The sequence below is a fragment of the Pezoporus flaviventris genome, unplaced genomic scaffold, assembly GCF_033815535.1.
Source record: "Pezoporus flaviventris isolate CSIRO_AGI_PZ_B2104156 unplaced genomic scaffold, CSIRO_AGI_Pfla_v1 ptg000050l, whole genome shotgun sequence".
In the NCBI taxonomy this organism is placed as follows: domain Eukaryota; kingdom Metazoa; phylum Chordata; class Aves; order Psittaciformes; family Psittacidae; genus Pezoporus; species Pezoporus flaviventris.
In genome coordinates this window covers 1,709,487-1,724,132 of record NW_026892598.1, presented here as the reverse complement: position 1 = coordinate 1,724,132, position 14,646 = coordinate 1,709,487, and the positions used below count along the sequence as shown (strand labels likewise).

The 14,646-nt window shown below is 37.3% G+C and overlaps 1 protein-coding gene across 3 annotated transcripts in view; it reads left to right on the top strand.

The window, feature by feature from the left end:
• Positions 1-1,133: 1,133 nt before the first annotated feature.
• Positions 1,134-14,646, top strand: part of SNCAIP (synuclein alpha interacting protein) — a 76,418-nt gene continuing 62,905 nt past the window's right edge. The window contains exon 1 of one of the 3 annotated variants that reach the window (XM_061468680.1): positions 1,134-1,999. The gene's annotated coding sequence lies outside the window, so the exon portion shown is untranslated. The remainder of the gene's footprint in view (positions 2,000-14,646) is intronic. The other 2 variants (XM_061468677.1, XM_061468679.1) reach the window with 2 other exon arrangements.

Here is a 14,646-nt window from a genome sequence, read left to right as displayed (position 1 = left end):
TTGATCTATATGTGATGTGAAGAAGTGTCAGCCTAGACTTACTAGAGGGCTGTCCAAACCTTTTGGGCAGATTGTTAAGCCATGCTGAAGTCTGCTTTCATCTGTCTGCACTGCTATTTTTAACTGTGCTGTCTAGATTGGCGCTACCGTGGATGCTCCTACACATGCTGACATAAATTCATGACCATGCCCACTGCTTCCTTGCAACATTGGCAGTGCATGCTCTGCATCTGGGCCTGAGTCCCTTATTCTTTGTACTCATAGAGTCTACTCATACACTCTTTTCTATAGAGTTTAGCCAGTTATTCCACTGTTTAATTCCCTTATGTAAGGAATTACAGAAAAGACAATGGAGTATAGGAGAGACTTCTGGCAGTTATCCACTCTAAAAATTAATTTTACAGTCTCTCTTCCAAGTTTGATTGCTAATCTCTGCCTTGAAAAACCTCCAGATCCAGGCCACACATTTTTTGCAAGTGTTAAAATCCAGATGAGATAACAGGTTGATGGAGCAATGTTAGAAAGTTTGCATTTTTAAATATTCTTTATGAAAGTACTGAATCTAGAGCACAATTATGTGGAAAAAAAAAAACATTGTGAAATTATATGAAAACTATCAACAATGACAGTAAGGTAGTTGTAGTTGTAATAGGTAAAACACGGTTCAATTTTATTAAGAGGATTTGAATGCATTTTTGAGAGGAGTAATAGGGTTTTGTGTTCTGTATATTGCAAGGAAGAGCCCAGCACTACTGAGAGTTTCTTGTGGGTTTTGCTTTTTGTTTTGTTTTGGTTTGGTTTTTTTTTTGTTTTGTTTTGGGGGTTTTTTGTTTGGTTTTGTGGTTTTTTTTAGTTTTTTTTATTGTTTGGCTTGTTGCTTTTTTTTTTTTTTAATGGATGTCGTAATGGTTTTGTTTTGTCAGATCAATTGTTAAGTTGCTCTATAGTTTTGTTAGTGAAGTGTGCTTTCAGTTAAGGTAGCATGTTGTAAGAGCGAAGTTTGACAAGTATGCTTGCAAATGAGATTATTTTTTTTTATTCAGAAAGACACTTTCCTAACCTTGTAAAAAAACAGCCAACCAACCAATACCTCAGAAAACAGCAAACCGATCTCTACCTCTAGTCTGAAAAGGTCTGTTGAATATCCAGTTCTTTCACTGTGCAGTATTCATAGTATTAAACAAAGACAAGGGAGAAAACATGGTTTGGAAATTGAAGTTAGGACATAAAAAGATGAATTCATGCACATTTTTCCTTTCCACAGAAATATTTCACAAAAAAGAGAGTACTGTCAAACAAAAGAGGAATACAAAATAGACTAACAAGGCGTATATTTCTGTGACATGAGATAGGCTATAGAGGAGTAAGGTGAAACTGAGATTTTCAGCCTGGTGGAATGTTGCAGCTTATCTGCCAAGAAAATATTTTGTTTCTAGGTAAATGGTTGAACTGAAAGAAATAAAATATCCCCTCATCTTTCCTTAAATAGTTATTTAAAACAACTATTTCTTACGTCTGACCTTGACACCTTTCAAAGGAAAAAGAACAGCCTTGGTTCACCGAATGGAGCACAAGAATGCAGGAACGTACTAGCTAAACCTGATTCTAGCACCACATGGACTTGAATAAATTATCTAACTCGTTTCACTTATCCGCCTATAAAATAAGAAGAAAATACGTTAGGAAAGTAAGTTAGCAAAATTGTCAATAGCAACATCTTTTTGTAATATGGCGATCTAACAGTGTCTAATCTTTCTCACCATGAAAACAATTACAAAAAGATTATGAAAAGATTTTTCACTATGAAAAAGAGTCATACTTTTTGCTGAATAGCTCCATTACCTTCATAGGTGGTAGCCTTTAAATTAACAAATAGGAGAGCCACTTTGTGCTGTCCTTGCTCTTCCCTCTTTTTTGGAGGTTGTGAGGTAGTCAAGGGTGTTTAACAGATACCCTTGGCTCGTTTCCTAATGGAGCTAGAAGGCACATAGATAATGTGGTAAAGAAATGATAAGAGGAACCTGTTGCAAAGGATATGGAAAAGGTGGTAGTACTGAATGTGTTCCTTGCCTCAGCCATTACTAACAAGACTGGCCTTTGGGGATGGAGCAAGGAGGATGTACCCTGGAGGTTAGGAAAGGGAATACTTCAGCAAACTGAACATACATAAATCCAAGGTTCATGACAGGATGTGCATGAGTGCACAAGTATGAGTAAGGGGTTGGAGCATTTCACGTGAGCATAGGCTGAAGGTAGTGAGGCACTGGAACCGGTTGCCCAGAGAAGTTGTGGATGCTCCATCCATTGCAGTGTTCAAGGCCAGGTTGCTTCTTGATCGGGGTGCTGGAACTAGATGAGCTCTAAGGTCTCTCCCAACCCAAACCATTCTGTGTTTCCATGATTCTACTATCTGGAGCTGTTCAGCCTGGAGAAGGAAGGCTCAAGGGGACATCTCATCAATATGTATGAATTCCTGCAGGGAGGGTGCAAAGAGGATGAAGCCAGGTGGTGCTCAAGGACAGAAAAAGTGGCAACAAGCACAAACTGAAACACACAAGGTGTGTTTCACACAGGAAACACTTTTTTATTATGAGGGTGACCAGCACTGGCACAGGTTACCCAGAGAGGTGGTGGAGTCTTCATCCTTGGAGATATTTAAAAGCCACCTGGATGCAGTCCTGGGCAACTGGCTCTAGCTGATGCTGCTTGAGCATAGGTGTTAGGCCAGGTGAGCTCCAGAGCTCTTGCACCAACTCTTGGACAATACTGATGAGTATCCTTGAAAAAGCTATAAAGATATAAATGATTTTCCATACAGGCTTAAACAGACTATTTAAGATTTAGACTAGCTAACTGCTGGATGGGGGAAAACAAGAAATGGAAATTGCTACCTGATATTTCTGAGTAGCTTTGGCTGTGCCCTGCATGATTTAGATATCCTTTTGTAAGACATGAAAGTGTGATCCTTCAGCTAGACTCTGTATAAAAATCAGTACAAGCAAATGAATGTCCCCATGCATAGATTTTGTAACATTGTAGTTTCTGACGGAGTGAGGTTTATTTCTTTAATGTAGTTTCAAAAATGTAATTAAGTTTTCTTGAGATGTCTCTCAAGAATCATTCAGCTGCTCATCACTGAATTTTTCAGTTTCCCCAAGCCTTAACTGAAATAAAAAGTTCTTGTTTGACAGTGCTTGCATTTACAGTAGTTTACACTGTTTAGCCTCTAAGAACTTTTGCAAACAACATCATGGGCTATGTTTAGGAAATAAGATTCAAAAAATTGACAAGTTTTTGTCCTTTCCTCATTTAAATTTTGTCAAAATAAATATATTTGCATGGATGCTAATGGTCAAGTTCCATTTCTAGTTATGAGAAAAGTTAATATTTGCAGTATAATTGTTAAATACTTTTTAATAGTAAGTTTACTTTTAAAGTAAATACCTGTAATATATGTATACAGTCAAATTTGTGTGATTCACCAGGTAACCTCAAATGAAAGTGGGCTGTTCCGAGTGATACGGAGTTCTTTTGACGGAGTTGTTGAATTCAAGGTTTGCTTTTTGGCCTATGGCCACAATATTTCCAGATATATGCTCTGTGTGATGCACCCTGCCTAAGGCTGGTTCACATACCAAATGGAAGTGTAAAGCTGGTTACTCGCTGGTGCCCCAAATCCTGACTGTGAATAAAACCCACTTTACATCAACAGGAAGTTTCACTCTGAAATTTGGAGTATTAAAGTTTGTTAGAGATTAGTTGCTGAGTGTCCTAGTGAATTTCAGTGTGCAAAGCATGGGACAGTAGAGTTGGTTGTCCAAAAGTGAAAAAAAGAGAAAATAAAAGAGTGGTGGTCAAGGACAGTATAGCAAAGTGGTTTGGCCCTTGTTGCAGAGAAAACATGCCTTCCACAGGTGAGCAGGGCAGTGCATCAACTTCACACAAATGGTGGATATATTGAATATGTTATGACCTTTACAGGGAATGTTACTTACATAGGAGTTTTCTCTTGAATTTATAATTAAAGCTCACATGAAGCAAAAAAAATCATCAAGGAACTAGATGCAGGATATATATTTTGACAGGCGAATGTAAGTGAAGCAAGTTCTACATTTTTTACTTCAAATACATCATTTGAATGTTACAAACTTTAGAGTGTACCATTTGGCATTAGTTCTTTCCCTGGATGTTTCTAGGAGTAACTGAACAGACCACTGTGGGACTACAAGGTGTTGAAATTCTAATGGATGATTATTGAATTTTGGTTAAAGAATTTAAATGAAAAGATGAAAGATGCAGATAAGAGTTTGAAAAATGCCTTTTTCTCATCCCAAGAATAATAATTAAAAAAAAAAGAAAAAGAAAAAAGAGGCAAAACCCAACATGACCTAACAGATACTTTCAGCATTCGAATTACATTGAGCAAAGATATCTCAGGTTACTTGGTTTATTGAAACAACAGTTTGTAAACGAAATATGTTCTTGCATGAAAAAAGCAGCTTAAGAAGAATTATGGGGAAGTTATACCGATCAAATTAATCCCGCATTTTTCTGTGATTGGTGCCACTGCAAAAGATAAGGTGAGTCAGGGTGTTGAGACAAACCAAAGCCAGGATTGGACCACTGTGTCACAAAACTGCAGTTTCAGATTCTATGATTTAATTGAATGGAATGTACTGATACTAGAAAGTTATGAAGAATCCCAGCCCCAGTGCTACTGTGCCCAATGCTTCTGCTGTTGATTCAGTGGAAACAGGAGAGACTTCAGTTTCTGATTTTAAATGAGAGTGCAATGAGTCACATCTGCTTTATTAAAGATGTTGACACAGAATTCCCTACCTCCCCCCAAACCAGTGCATGGTTTGGAAAGGCTGAGCTATGCTATGCTTGATTTCTTCCTAACACAAATGCTGGAGCCTACATCAGCAGCGGTAGTTGCCATAAGCCCTTTACTGCTCTGTCTTATTTTGGGGCCAAGTTTCTGGTTCCTTGTGGATGCTGTTACTAGGGTGTATTATTTTTGGATTTTTACACAAGAACTAGGCTACCTAAAGAAGGCATTTTTTCATTTCTGTAGTTCATGAACTTGCAGCAGCCCTGCAGATGTGGAATATTCATTATCTTTGCCAAAAAACTTCAGAAGCTGTGAACACTTTTATGGCACAGTACTTTTCAAATTGTACCTGGAGTAAACTGTTGTTAAAGCAGAATATCGTTCATATTTGTATATGACACTTTGAAGTTGACTTGGAAGCGTATGTAACCATTAATTTCCTGGATGTTGTGTTTAATTCTCCAAGAAGTCATGTGTCTGAAGTTTCGCTTAAGTAAATACTAGTACAGTATGTATTTACTTAAATACAGTACAGTGTGTATTTACTTAAATAACACTTTCCCATGTGTTATTTATGTTTGTAAAGTTTTACATTACTATAGAATGGTTTTAGGTGACACATGGGCTTTATACGTTCAGCCACCTTTCAGGATATAATGGTTGAATTTTCATTTTTCTGTGTGTTTTCTGTAGAGAACGAGTCATCGTTGTGTGGACTAGTCAGTTGTTCATGGTATGTTGCGAGGCTTGATAGTAAATGTGGAAATGAAAAGCAAGACATTCATCGTATTCAAATAGTTATTTCTTTCTTATTTGACAGTATTAGTGAATAGCTGCACAAGGCTCTGCTCGCTCTTTGCTTACATTAGCAGTGTACTGATTGTGTTGAATAATTTAGGAGTCCTGTCAGCTGCTCTCCCAATTGTCATTTAGTAATTGCCTCCTGAATTAAAGAAAAGGAATAAGTACTGGCTTTAATCTGGAGTGCACTGTATTTCAGTCACTAATATTCTCTGAAATAATGAAGTGAACTGCAAATAATTCTGACATGAAATAGCGCAGCATTTTATGTCTCTCTTTCACTGTTCCAAGCAACCATGACTTGATCCGTATAAGTCTTTGGTTCAGTCTCAAATTTAAGTTTAATGGAGGATTTACAGAAATGTTGAACAGCACAAGTACTTGTGCATGATTGATGCAGTGTTCTATATATATTTTACAGATCTGCATTATAAATTATTTGGTGTTTTAGTATTAAAACCAGATGACAACCTATAGGTTTAGTATTATGTATGCTTAGAAGATGGATATATACTCATACATACTCTCTTTATTTGTGATTGCTGAATGTCTACACTGTATTAAAATGTATTATTCATTTCTGCCAGCAATCATGAGTCAGCGGAAAACAATGAGTGCAATCATTTGAAAAATGTGCACTCACAATTTGCTTATATTCATCTCAAAGTTCAGATTACAGATACATAACCATTCATTTTACTGTTCTCAGTAATGCGTGAAAGCCTCCTGGGGATTCACATTTATGAACTTCCTGCACTGACATTGGTAGTTAAAGTAGAACAGATAGGTAATATGGAATAAAATTTATTTCTGCCATAGAATTTACTGGTATAAGAGGTAGCTATTAAAAAAAAAAAACAAAACATCAACACTCAACCTGATTTTGTTAGTTCAGCTGCTGTATTTTCACTTGTAAAGTCATAAATTCAATTAGCAGTGGGCTTTTCCTAGTAATTCCAAACACTGTATGTGCAAGGAGTCATACTTTGGAGTAGAATTTACTTTTTTCCCCTAAAATTTTGCAGGAAGTAGAGAAAAAAATTAGTATCTTTTAGGCTTGCTTTATTAAGCAAGATTTTTCTGGTCAGAGCTAACATTTTTAAAATGTCTGAAAAACAGAAGAGTTAATTCCTGCTGTTTCTGCTCAATCATAATTTTCCATGAAAAGTTATGTCATACACAATCTCCTGATCTGTATGCAAATGTATTATTTTAACCTGGGTTTGGTGTTAGCATTAAATTACTGATACTCAAATGTATTTGAAGACTTTTTTTGCTAGCTCTGCTTAAGAAAATATTTTTTAAAGCATATAGGAGGTACAATGAACTAGTTACTAGCTGCACAATTTAAACTCGAGCCTTTGTATATGCAGTGCTCCAAAATATACCAATGGCAGATTTCCCACTGTTGTACATGTTCTATTAGATTGTTCCAGATTGTGCTGCTGGTGTAATTTAATCTTATTCATAGTGTGATAGGATATGTAATTTTATTCCTTTGATTCAGTTGTTTTTGTTTTGTTTTAGTTCATTTATTGGTATTATATCCTTTATATTTCTTCACCATTTCAATATGCAAAGGAAAAAGCCCTTTCATAAGCCTTCTGCACAGAGCTATTTTTTACATGTTGCTGAGATCTTTCACTTTCAGAGGGTGTTTTGATTAGGGGGATAGTGTATAATTATAAATTCAATCTTAATAAAACCTCCATAAGAAAATATTGCAATATCAATCCATTGTTGTATTTTTGGCTCTTGAAACAGTTCAGAATGCAAATTTTTTTTTTTTTTTTTTTTAATTCTTCAAACATGTCAAGATAGATTGATGTGATGGGGGAGAAAGTGAAAATGATGTTTTAAATACAGGTATAGGATAATATAATGCTCCCTAAATCTATTTTAGGTCTCTAACTGAAACATGGAAAACATGAGTTTCACTAGTTGCAAAAATTCTTTCCCTGTAAGTGGAGAGGTTTAAACCAAACAGGATGCTTGAAAAATTACAACACTTACAAAATCTTTTAAAAATATTTGCAGATTACAGTTTTTCTAGACATGGGCCTCCAGCATGGCAACATAATAAATAACCTGCTTTGAGGGAAATTGCTTCCATAAAATTGAGAAAGTGAAAAAATCACCAGTGCTGCATTTACATCACCATAATTCTGCAGAGTGAAGGAAGTAACTGTTTTTCTTGCTTTGAAAACTAAATTTAATGTACATTAAGAAAGAGATAGTAATCTTTTTCTTTTTTGCATCCTTCACTCACACCCTGTGGAGTACTCTGAGGCACCCTGTCCTGGCTGAGAAAGATCAGAGCACAGCTGATGCCAGAACTGTTAGGTCATTCGTTGGTGAAAGCAGGAGGATAATCAGGGCTTATTCTTTCATAAACCCTGAAAACAGAGCTTTTCAGATTTGTGCAACTACCTTCCCCAGAGTTTAGTCTTGAAGACTGGCTGATCTGGCAGCTCTGGTTTTCAGGCAGGTAGATAAATCTCAGTTACGTTAGCAGCAAATCCTGTCTGGCTGTTCAATGTAAATCTGAATTTTAGATTCTGTAGTATATTAGAGTGTGACATTCTGCAGAATCACTTGTTATATGTACTCTTGGTTTCTGTATTTCTACTTATGTAGTGCACAGCAGTGTATTTTCTGTCCTAGTGAGACTGCCAGCTGATTCTGAAAGATCTTGCTTAGATCTGACTTACACTCACTTCCCTTAGGATAGAAATAATTGCTTAAAAGGTCCTGCTGCATTTTAAGAGAATTTGTACAAGCCTTAACTAACTTGCAGGCAAACAAAGAAGCTGAATTACCTTGCAGGGAAGAGTGTGGCTTTGTAAGTATTTTGATGATGGGCTCTTTGAATCTAACAGTTACAGGAGAGACTGTTGTCTCTACCGCTTACGGTTCTATGGATGTGCCTAATATCTTGTCGGAACTCTCCCATAAGGCTCTCAGTAGTTTCTTTGTATGACTCCACAGCACTTCTTATGGCTCTGCATGTGTTTCTGCAAACCCACTGCAGTACTGCTACAAAACTTAGTGGCTGTCTTCACTTGTGAAAGTATTGGACCTTTGAGTGAACAACCAAAGTGGGTGAAATTCTTCATAAATGGTCAGACCTTTGAGAGCACAGCTCTGGATGAGGGTTGGACGTCCTGTTGGATCCAGGATTTCAGGTGGATTTAGAATTCACTTGCCCTTCTTCTTCTGCCTTCTCTAAACACAATTTAATTTTTAAGGTAGTCAGGTTTCAGAATTTGTATGTGTGAATAACTGCCTGTTCCGCATAGTATCTGCACTGTAGCTGACATTCGGTTTTACTATTATATCAGAACTATTCACAAGAAAGAACTGATGATGATGACATAAGGGGCATTCATATTTTACATGAGCCTGAATCACCAGTTAGCAGAGGTCTCTTGGCAGCTGCAGACAATGTACTCTTTTGTTTGCCTAGCCATGGTTCTTCTGGAATCATAAGACATCATCTCAAATCTTCTAGGAGCATTGGTGAGAGTTACAACTGACTTTTGAGTAGCAAAAATATAGTTCTTGGAAGATGGATTTACTAGGAAACAAGCAACCTAGATCATATTTGTTAGTAGCAGCTAAGTGCTGAACTGACATTGCAGTCCAGAGTTCCTTTTCAGACTGTACAGCTATGATAAAAATCAGTGAATCATCTGTATAATTGAAACACCATATGAACATCCTGGACCACATAAGGATCCCAACTTTGACAGTATTCCACAATCCAAATTCTGGCATTGGCAATGCTTTCTTCTGTTTAGTAGGATACATGAACCAGGAAATCCTTGTTCCTCCCTGCTTACCAGATGTAATGCCCCTTTACCTTGCAACAAGTGAATGGAAAAGATTGGAGCTGGTTTAAAAGGAATAATCTCTTGAACAGTTGCAACTGGCCCTGATTTGTTCTGAACAGTATTAAAGCTGTCTTCTCTTCCTGAAACCGAGACACATCCTACCTGGAGTGCTGTTGCTTGTTTCAGCATATATGTGTGTGGGAAAAAGAGGCAGTAAAAGAAATACTCCTTTGTTGAAAAATGGAGTAACAGTCTTACAATACTGCCTAGCCAGCTGCATTTATTCCCAGTAAAGCAACTACACTTGTAACTTGGTCACATGCCAAGACTGATGATTTACTTTATAGAAGGAGAAAATTATGTTCATAAAACTACAAATTATAGTACTATTATCCACAAGCACAAGCTTTCCTATGACAATATTGTTTACTTGAAAACTAAACATTATAACATTGATGCTAAATTACTTGCTCAGATTTTAAACCACATCTAGCCAATCAGTGTTTCTGCTTACTTGTCAGTTGCAGATAACTAAATATTTGCTTGTGAAGCTAAACTGCTGTCTGCCAAATGTTCTCCTTTTTTTTTTTCCCTCAGTAGATAGATGTGTTCCCAGTTTCTAAATTTATTCTTTTACACCCTTCTAGGACTAGGAGTAGAAATGTTGGTTGTTGTAATTTTTAGTGAAAAAACAGATTGTGGTATTTGGCCATGCATGTGGTATTTGGCCATGCATTCTTTCAATAATCCCTGTCAACAGATTGTACTAAACATAACAGCTGTTTCTGGTGGGCCCAAGAGTCATTACTAGAGAAGAGTTCAAGGGTGAAGTACAGGCTAACTCATTGGAGGTGGAGGAGTTGGGAGTCCTGGAAATCAAGATAGCTCAGTGGTGAGAGCTTAGTCCTTCTGTTTCTATGATAAGCAGCTCGGGCATACAGTTTCTGTATCTCAAATTGCAGGCCCTTTCAGAGGTCATCATAAGTGATACGGTTGCATAATTTTCACTTGTGAAGGCTAGTGGCTAGGAATCCAAATTGGATATCAGTTGATAGTTACTAGAGACCAGAACCATCTGGTTTTGGCATGCTTTCTTGGCCCTTTGAACAGAAATATAGTGGTGTGGAGCAAAAATGAAGCTACTGCTGAGTAAAAAAGAGTTACAAATCAGTCAATACGTAAATGATTTCTGGTGTCCCATTCTTGTTTATCAGCAGGCCCTTTCCGGTCATCTTCAGCTGTTAAACTTCCTGGTTCTCACTGTCTAGTTCACTACATGGTTTGATAGCTCTATGAATGATTTCTTATTCAGTGAAGTTTGAGTAGAATATGTAGAAAGAAAATACAATGTGCTTTTAACAGTTTTGAAAGGTTTGTCCGTGTTAATATTTTTGGTTTCCTGTTACCTTTGAAAATTTAAACAGTTTCATTTTTCATTTAAAAAAAAAAAATCATTCGAGGCAGATTTTTGAGCTTCTTCGTATGCTTGAATAAGAGGCACTAAACTGTTTCTATCAGCTGCAAACATTTCCTATTATCCAGCTCTGCTTTTTCCTGCTGTTGTCACCCATGTCCATGCATTCTAGTGTTTTTCCAGACAACAAGAGTGCTTTTTGGCTCCTTCATTTCCTTTCCATGTGTCCTTAATTAAAAGTGACACCCACAGAAGTAGCTAGAGTCCTTTAAGGCAGAGCACTTAAAATATTGGGCTTTACGAGAGTCACATATAGTGGAGCAAGGGAGTTTGAATAGTTGTCTGGAGATTAGAGTCCTGGATGGAAAGTAACAGAAGTGTAAATAAAATGTTTTCCTGCTTGTTTTAGTAATTTATAGTGTGGAGTCAAACCCAGGAGATAGATTTAAACTTTAGCGGTAGAACATTTGTGGTTTGTTTTCCAACTGTAGTAGCAAGTCATTCTGGCCAACTGACATCCAAAAAGTTAAAAATACTACTGCAATATTTTTGCATGTGGTAAAGGAAAACACACTGGTTTAATGGAGGGCATTGGTTATAAATTCCTCTAAGTTCATTAAAGCTCTGAGGTTTTTCCTTTCTCTCTGCTGCATTTTCTGCAGCTGTTTATACCAATACAGAATAAGTGAGAGAGTACAATACTGATAAATCAGAAAGGAGGAATTCCAAATCCACTTTTAAAAAATGTAGTAAATTACACAGGGCAGAAGTGCACCCATCCCTTTTCCTTATCTGTGCTATCTTTAAAACACTCGGTTTAAACTTGCACAAATCATTATTGCTCCAGTTAGCGGGAGACAGTGAGGCATGCCTTTTCATCTGTCTGTTAAACAATTCTGGAAAATACAGCTGCTGAGAGAGGATGTGGTGCATGCTTTACACGGACAGTAGTCCTGGCAAAGTTCTAGCTGCTACTGGTTCTGGTTTTGGCAAAAAAAGATAATTACAGTAATTGATGCTGAATGACAGAGCCCTTCAGGAAGACTAATTGCTAGGTGTCTGATTTGGAACATGAAAGATCTATATTCAGAATAAAAAGTTCAAGATACTTTCTGTACTTTTCTCTGATAGCATTCAAAGTGTTTCCATGTCTTATGTGGTCTCTTTCTTTAACTGAATAGGCTTGTTAGATGCAAGAGGATAAAAACTCAGAAAAGAAGTAGTAAAGAAAAAACAGCTGAGGAAGTCATGCTGTCCATTTTAGATTGTAAAGAGTGATATACATTTTTCAAGTGGTGAAGTTTTTTAAAATTTTCATCAATGTTAGTGTTCCTCATCCAGAAATTTGTGACTTTTGCATGTCTCTAATGGCTTATAGATATTTAGCTGAATGAAAGTGAGTAAAGTAGCTATGTTGATCTGTTTGTGTTTTTTGATGTATCAGTCAATAGTAATAAAAAACCTGTGGGATCAATTTCAAAACCTCTTAGCAACCACATAAAAAATAACAACTGTATTGATTTCTCTGATAATTGTCCTGGAAGAATAGTAGGAGTTTAATGATACGAACATAATGAAATGTGTTTATCAATAGCCTATGTGTTGGCCTTACTGCATTAGAAGCCTACAGTAAGATGCTGTCAGTGGAGCGTCTAGATATAAACTTTCATGGCCTCTTTCATAGACTGATAAAGTGCAGAAATCATGAAAATAGGAGAGAAAACAAATACTGCAGAATACCTGTAGCAAAAGGCAGATATTTGAAAGGAAATGCAAGAGTGATGCTCTCTTAATTAGTCTAGCACGTTCCTTAAAAGGACTGAAGCATAGTCTGTTGTACGTATGTTCTAGATGTATAGAAGGAACTTTGTGAGAAATATTTTCAGAGCCTGCTGGGATGTAGTCAGGATTATGGCAATTTCCCATAAGAACATGTGTTTACCAGCTCCAGTTTCCTTTTGAAACGCTGTAAAGAATTGCTTTCATGAACAGGGTTGGTTTTTTCCTGTTTGAACAGGGAGAACAAACAGGATATTTTGGTCATAATGAGCAACATAATGAAATGATAAGTACATCCTAATTGCAGCTTGTTTATATCATAATTATGCAAACAATTATTTTGATAGGTATTTCTGTTTCTGCACAACCCAAAAATTCTTTAAACAGTATTATTTCTTTTTTGTTTCTCTTCTCTGTTAACTATTTCAATACATAAGGAGGACACTAAAATCAAAATGCATTGAAACCATGGCAATCTGTAAAAGTGTATATAAAATGCAATTGCTTGGCCATCCCTGGCAGTGTTCAAGACCAGGTTGGATGAGGCCTTGGGTGATATGATTTAGCGTAAGGTGTCCCTGCCCACAGCAGGGGGGTTGGAACTAGATGATCTTAAAGTCCTTTCCAACTCTAACTATTCTATGATTCTATGATCTCTGCTTTGGGTTTACTTTTCAATGTTGTATATCCTACATTACTAGCATTATACCCAGTGTTACCCAGTGTTTGAAATTAAAAATTTGTTTTCTTTAGAGTCACACAAATTTATAAACTAGAAAAATAACAGAGAAATAAATGCTTAGAGAAAGAAATCATTGTTAACATAGGAGCCACCAGTACTAGTCCATACATCTCTTCAGAGATCTGCTTGGAAAAATCCCATAGGTTACAGCTCTGGAAAGAAGAGGAGTCTGAATTCACTTGTTGGTATACAAAGACCACCTCTAAGCTGAAGAAAAGTCCAGCCCAACAAGCCGGAAATCAAGCAAAGGTGGCAGGAGTCTGTTCTGCTTATTGTATGAATGAGCCAGGAGCTCCTGAGTGAACTCAGACATGAAATGTACAATAGTTGGAACAGGGGCAGTTAACCCAGGAGCAGTATAAAGTTGTTGTCTGATCTTGCATGGATGAAAGCCAAGGCTGACCTGGAGTTGAGTCTGACAAAGGATGTGCAGGGTAACAGGAAAGGCTTCTGTAAATACATAAGCAGTCAAAGAAAGACTAGAGAAAACCTGCTGCTGAATGGGGAAAGGGAACTAGTGACACCAGACACAGAAAAGGCCAAGTTACCCAGTGTCCTCTGTCAGTCTTTATGGGTGTATCTTTATGGGTGTAGCAGGCTGCATGAATCCCAGGCATCTGAGATCAGAGGAAAAGTTTGGAGCAAGGAAGGATAAGGAGGAGGACAAAGTGAAGGACGAGGAAGCGCTTCAACTGGACACACCTACATGGGGCCTGACAGACTGCACCCATCAGTGCTGAGTGAGATGGTTGATGTCATTGTGTGACCAGTCTAGATTATCTTTGAAAGGCCATGGTCATTGAAGGCTGGAGAAGACCAAATGTCAGTCCTGACTTCAAGAAGGGTGAGAAGGAAAACCTGTGGAAAACCAGAGTTTTTCCTCAGAAAAGAAAAAAAGAGATCAGCCTTACCTCAGTCTCTAGTAAGGTGATGGAGAGAAGCTTCCTATAAAGCACTTTCAAACACATGAAGTGCAAGAAAATAATCTAATCAGCATTGATTCGGGAAAGAGAAACAATGTATAACCAACCCGACAGTGTTCTACAGGTAGGTGGATGCAGGTGGATAGTGGGAGAGCAGTGGATGTTGTTTGCTAAGATTTTTAACACTGTGTCCCATAACATCCGTATAGACAAGCTGACAAAAGTTGGCTCAAGTGGACAGGGAGATGGATTCAAAACTATCTGTGAGGCTGCACCCAGAGAGCTGTGATCAGTAGCACAAAGTTTAATTAATGACAAGT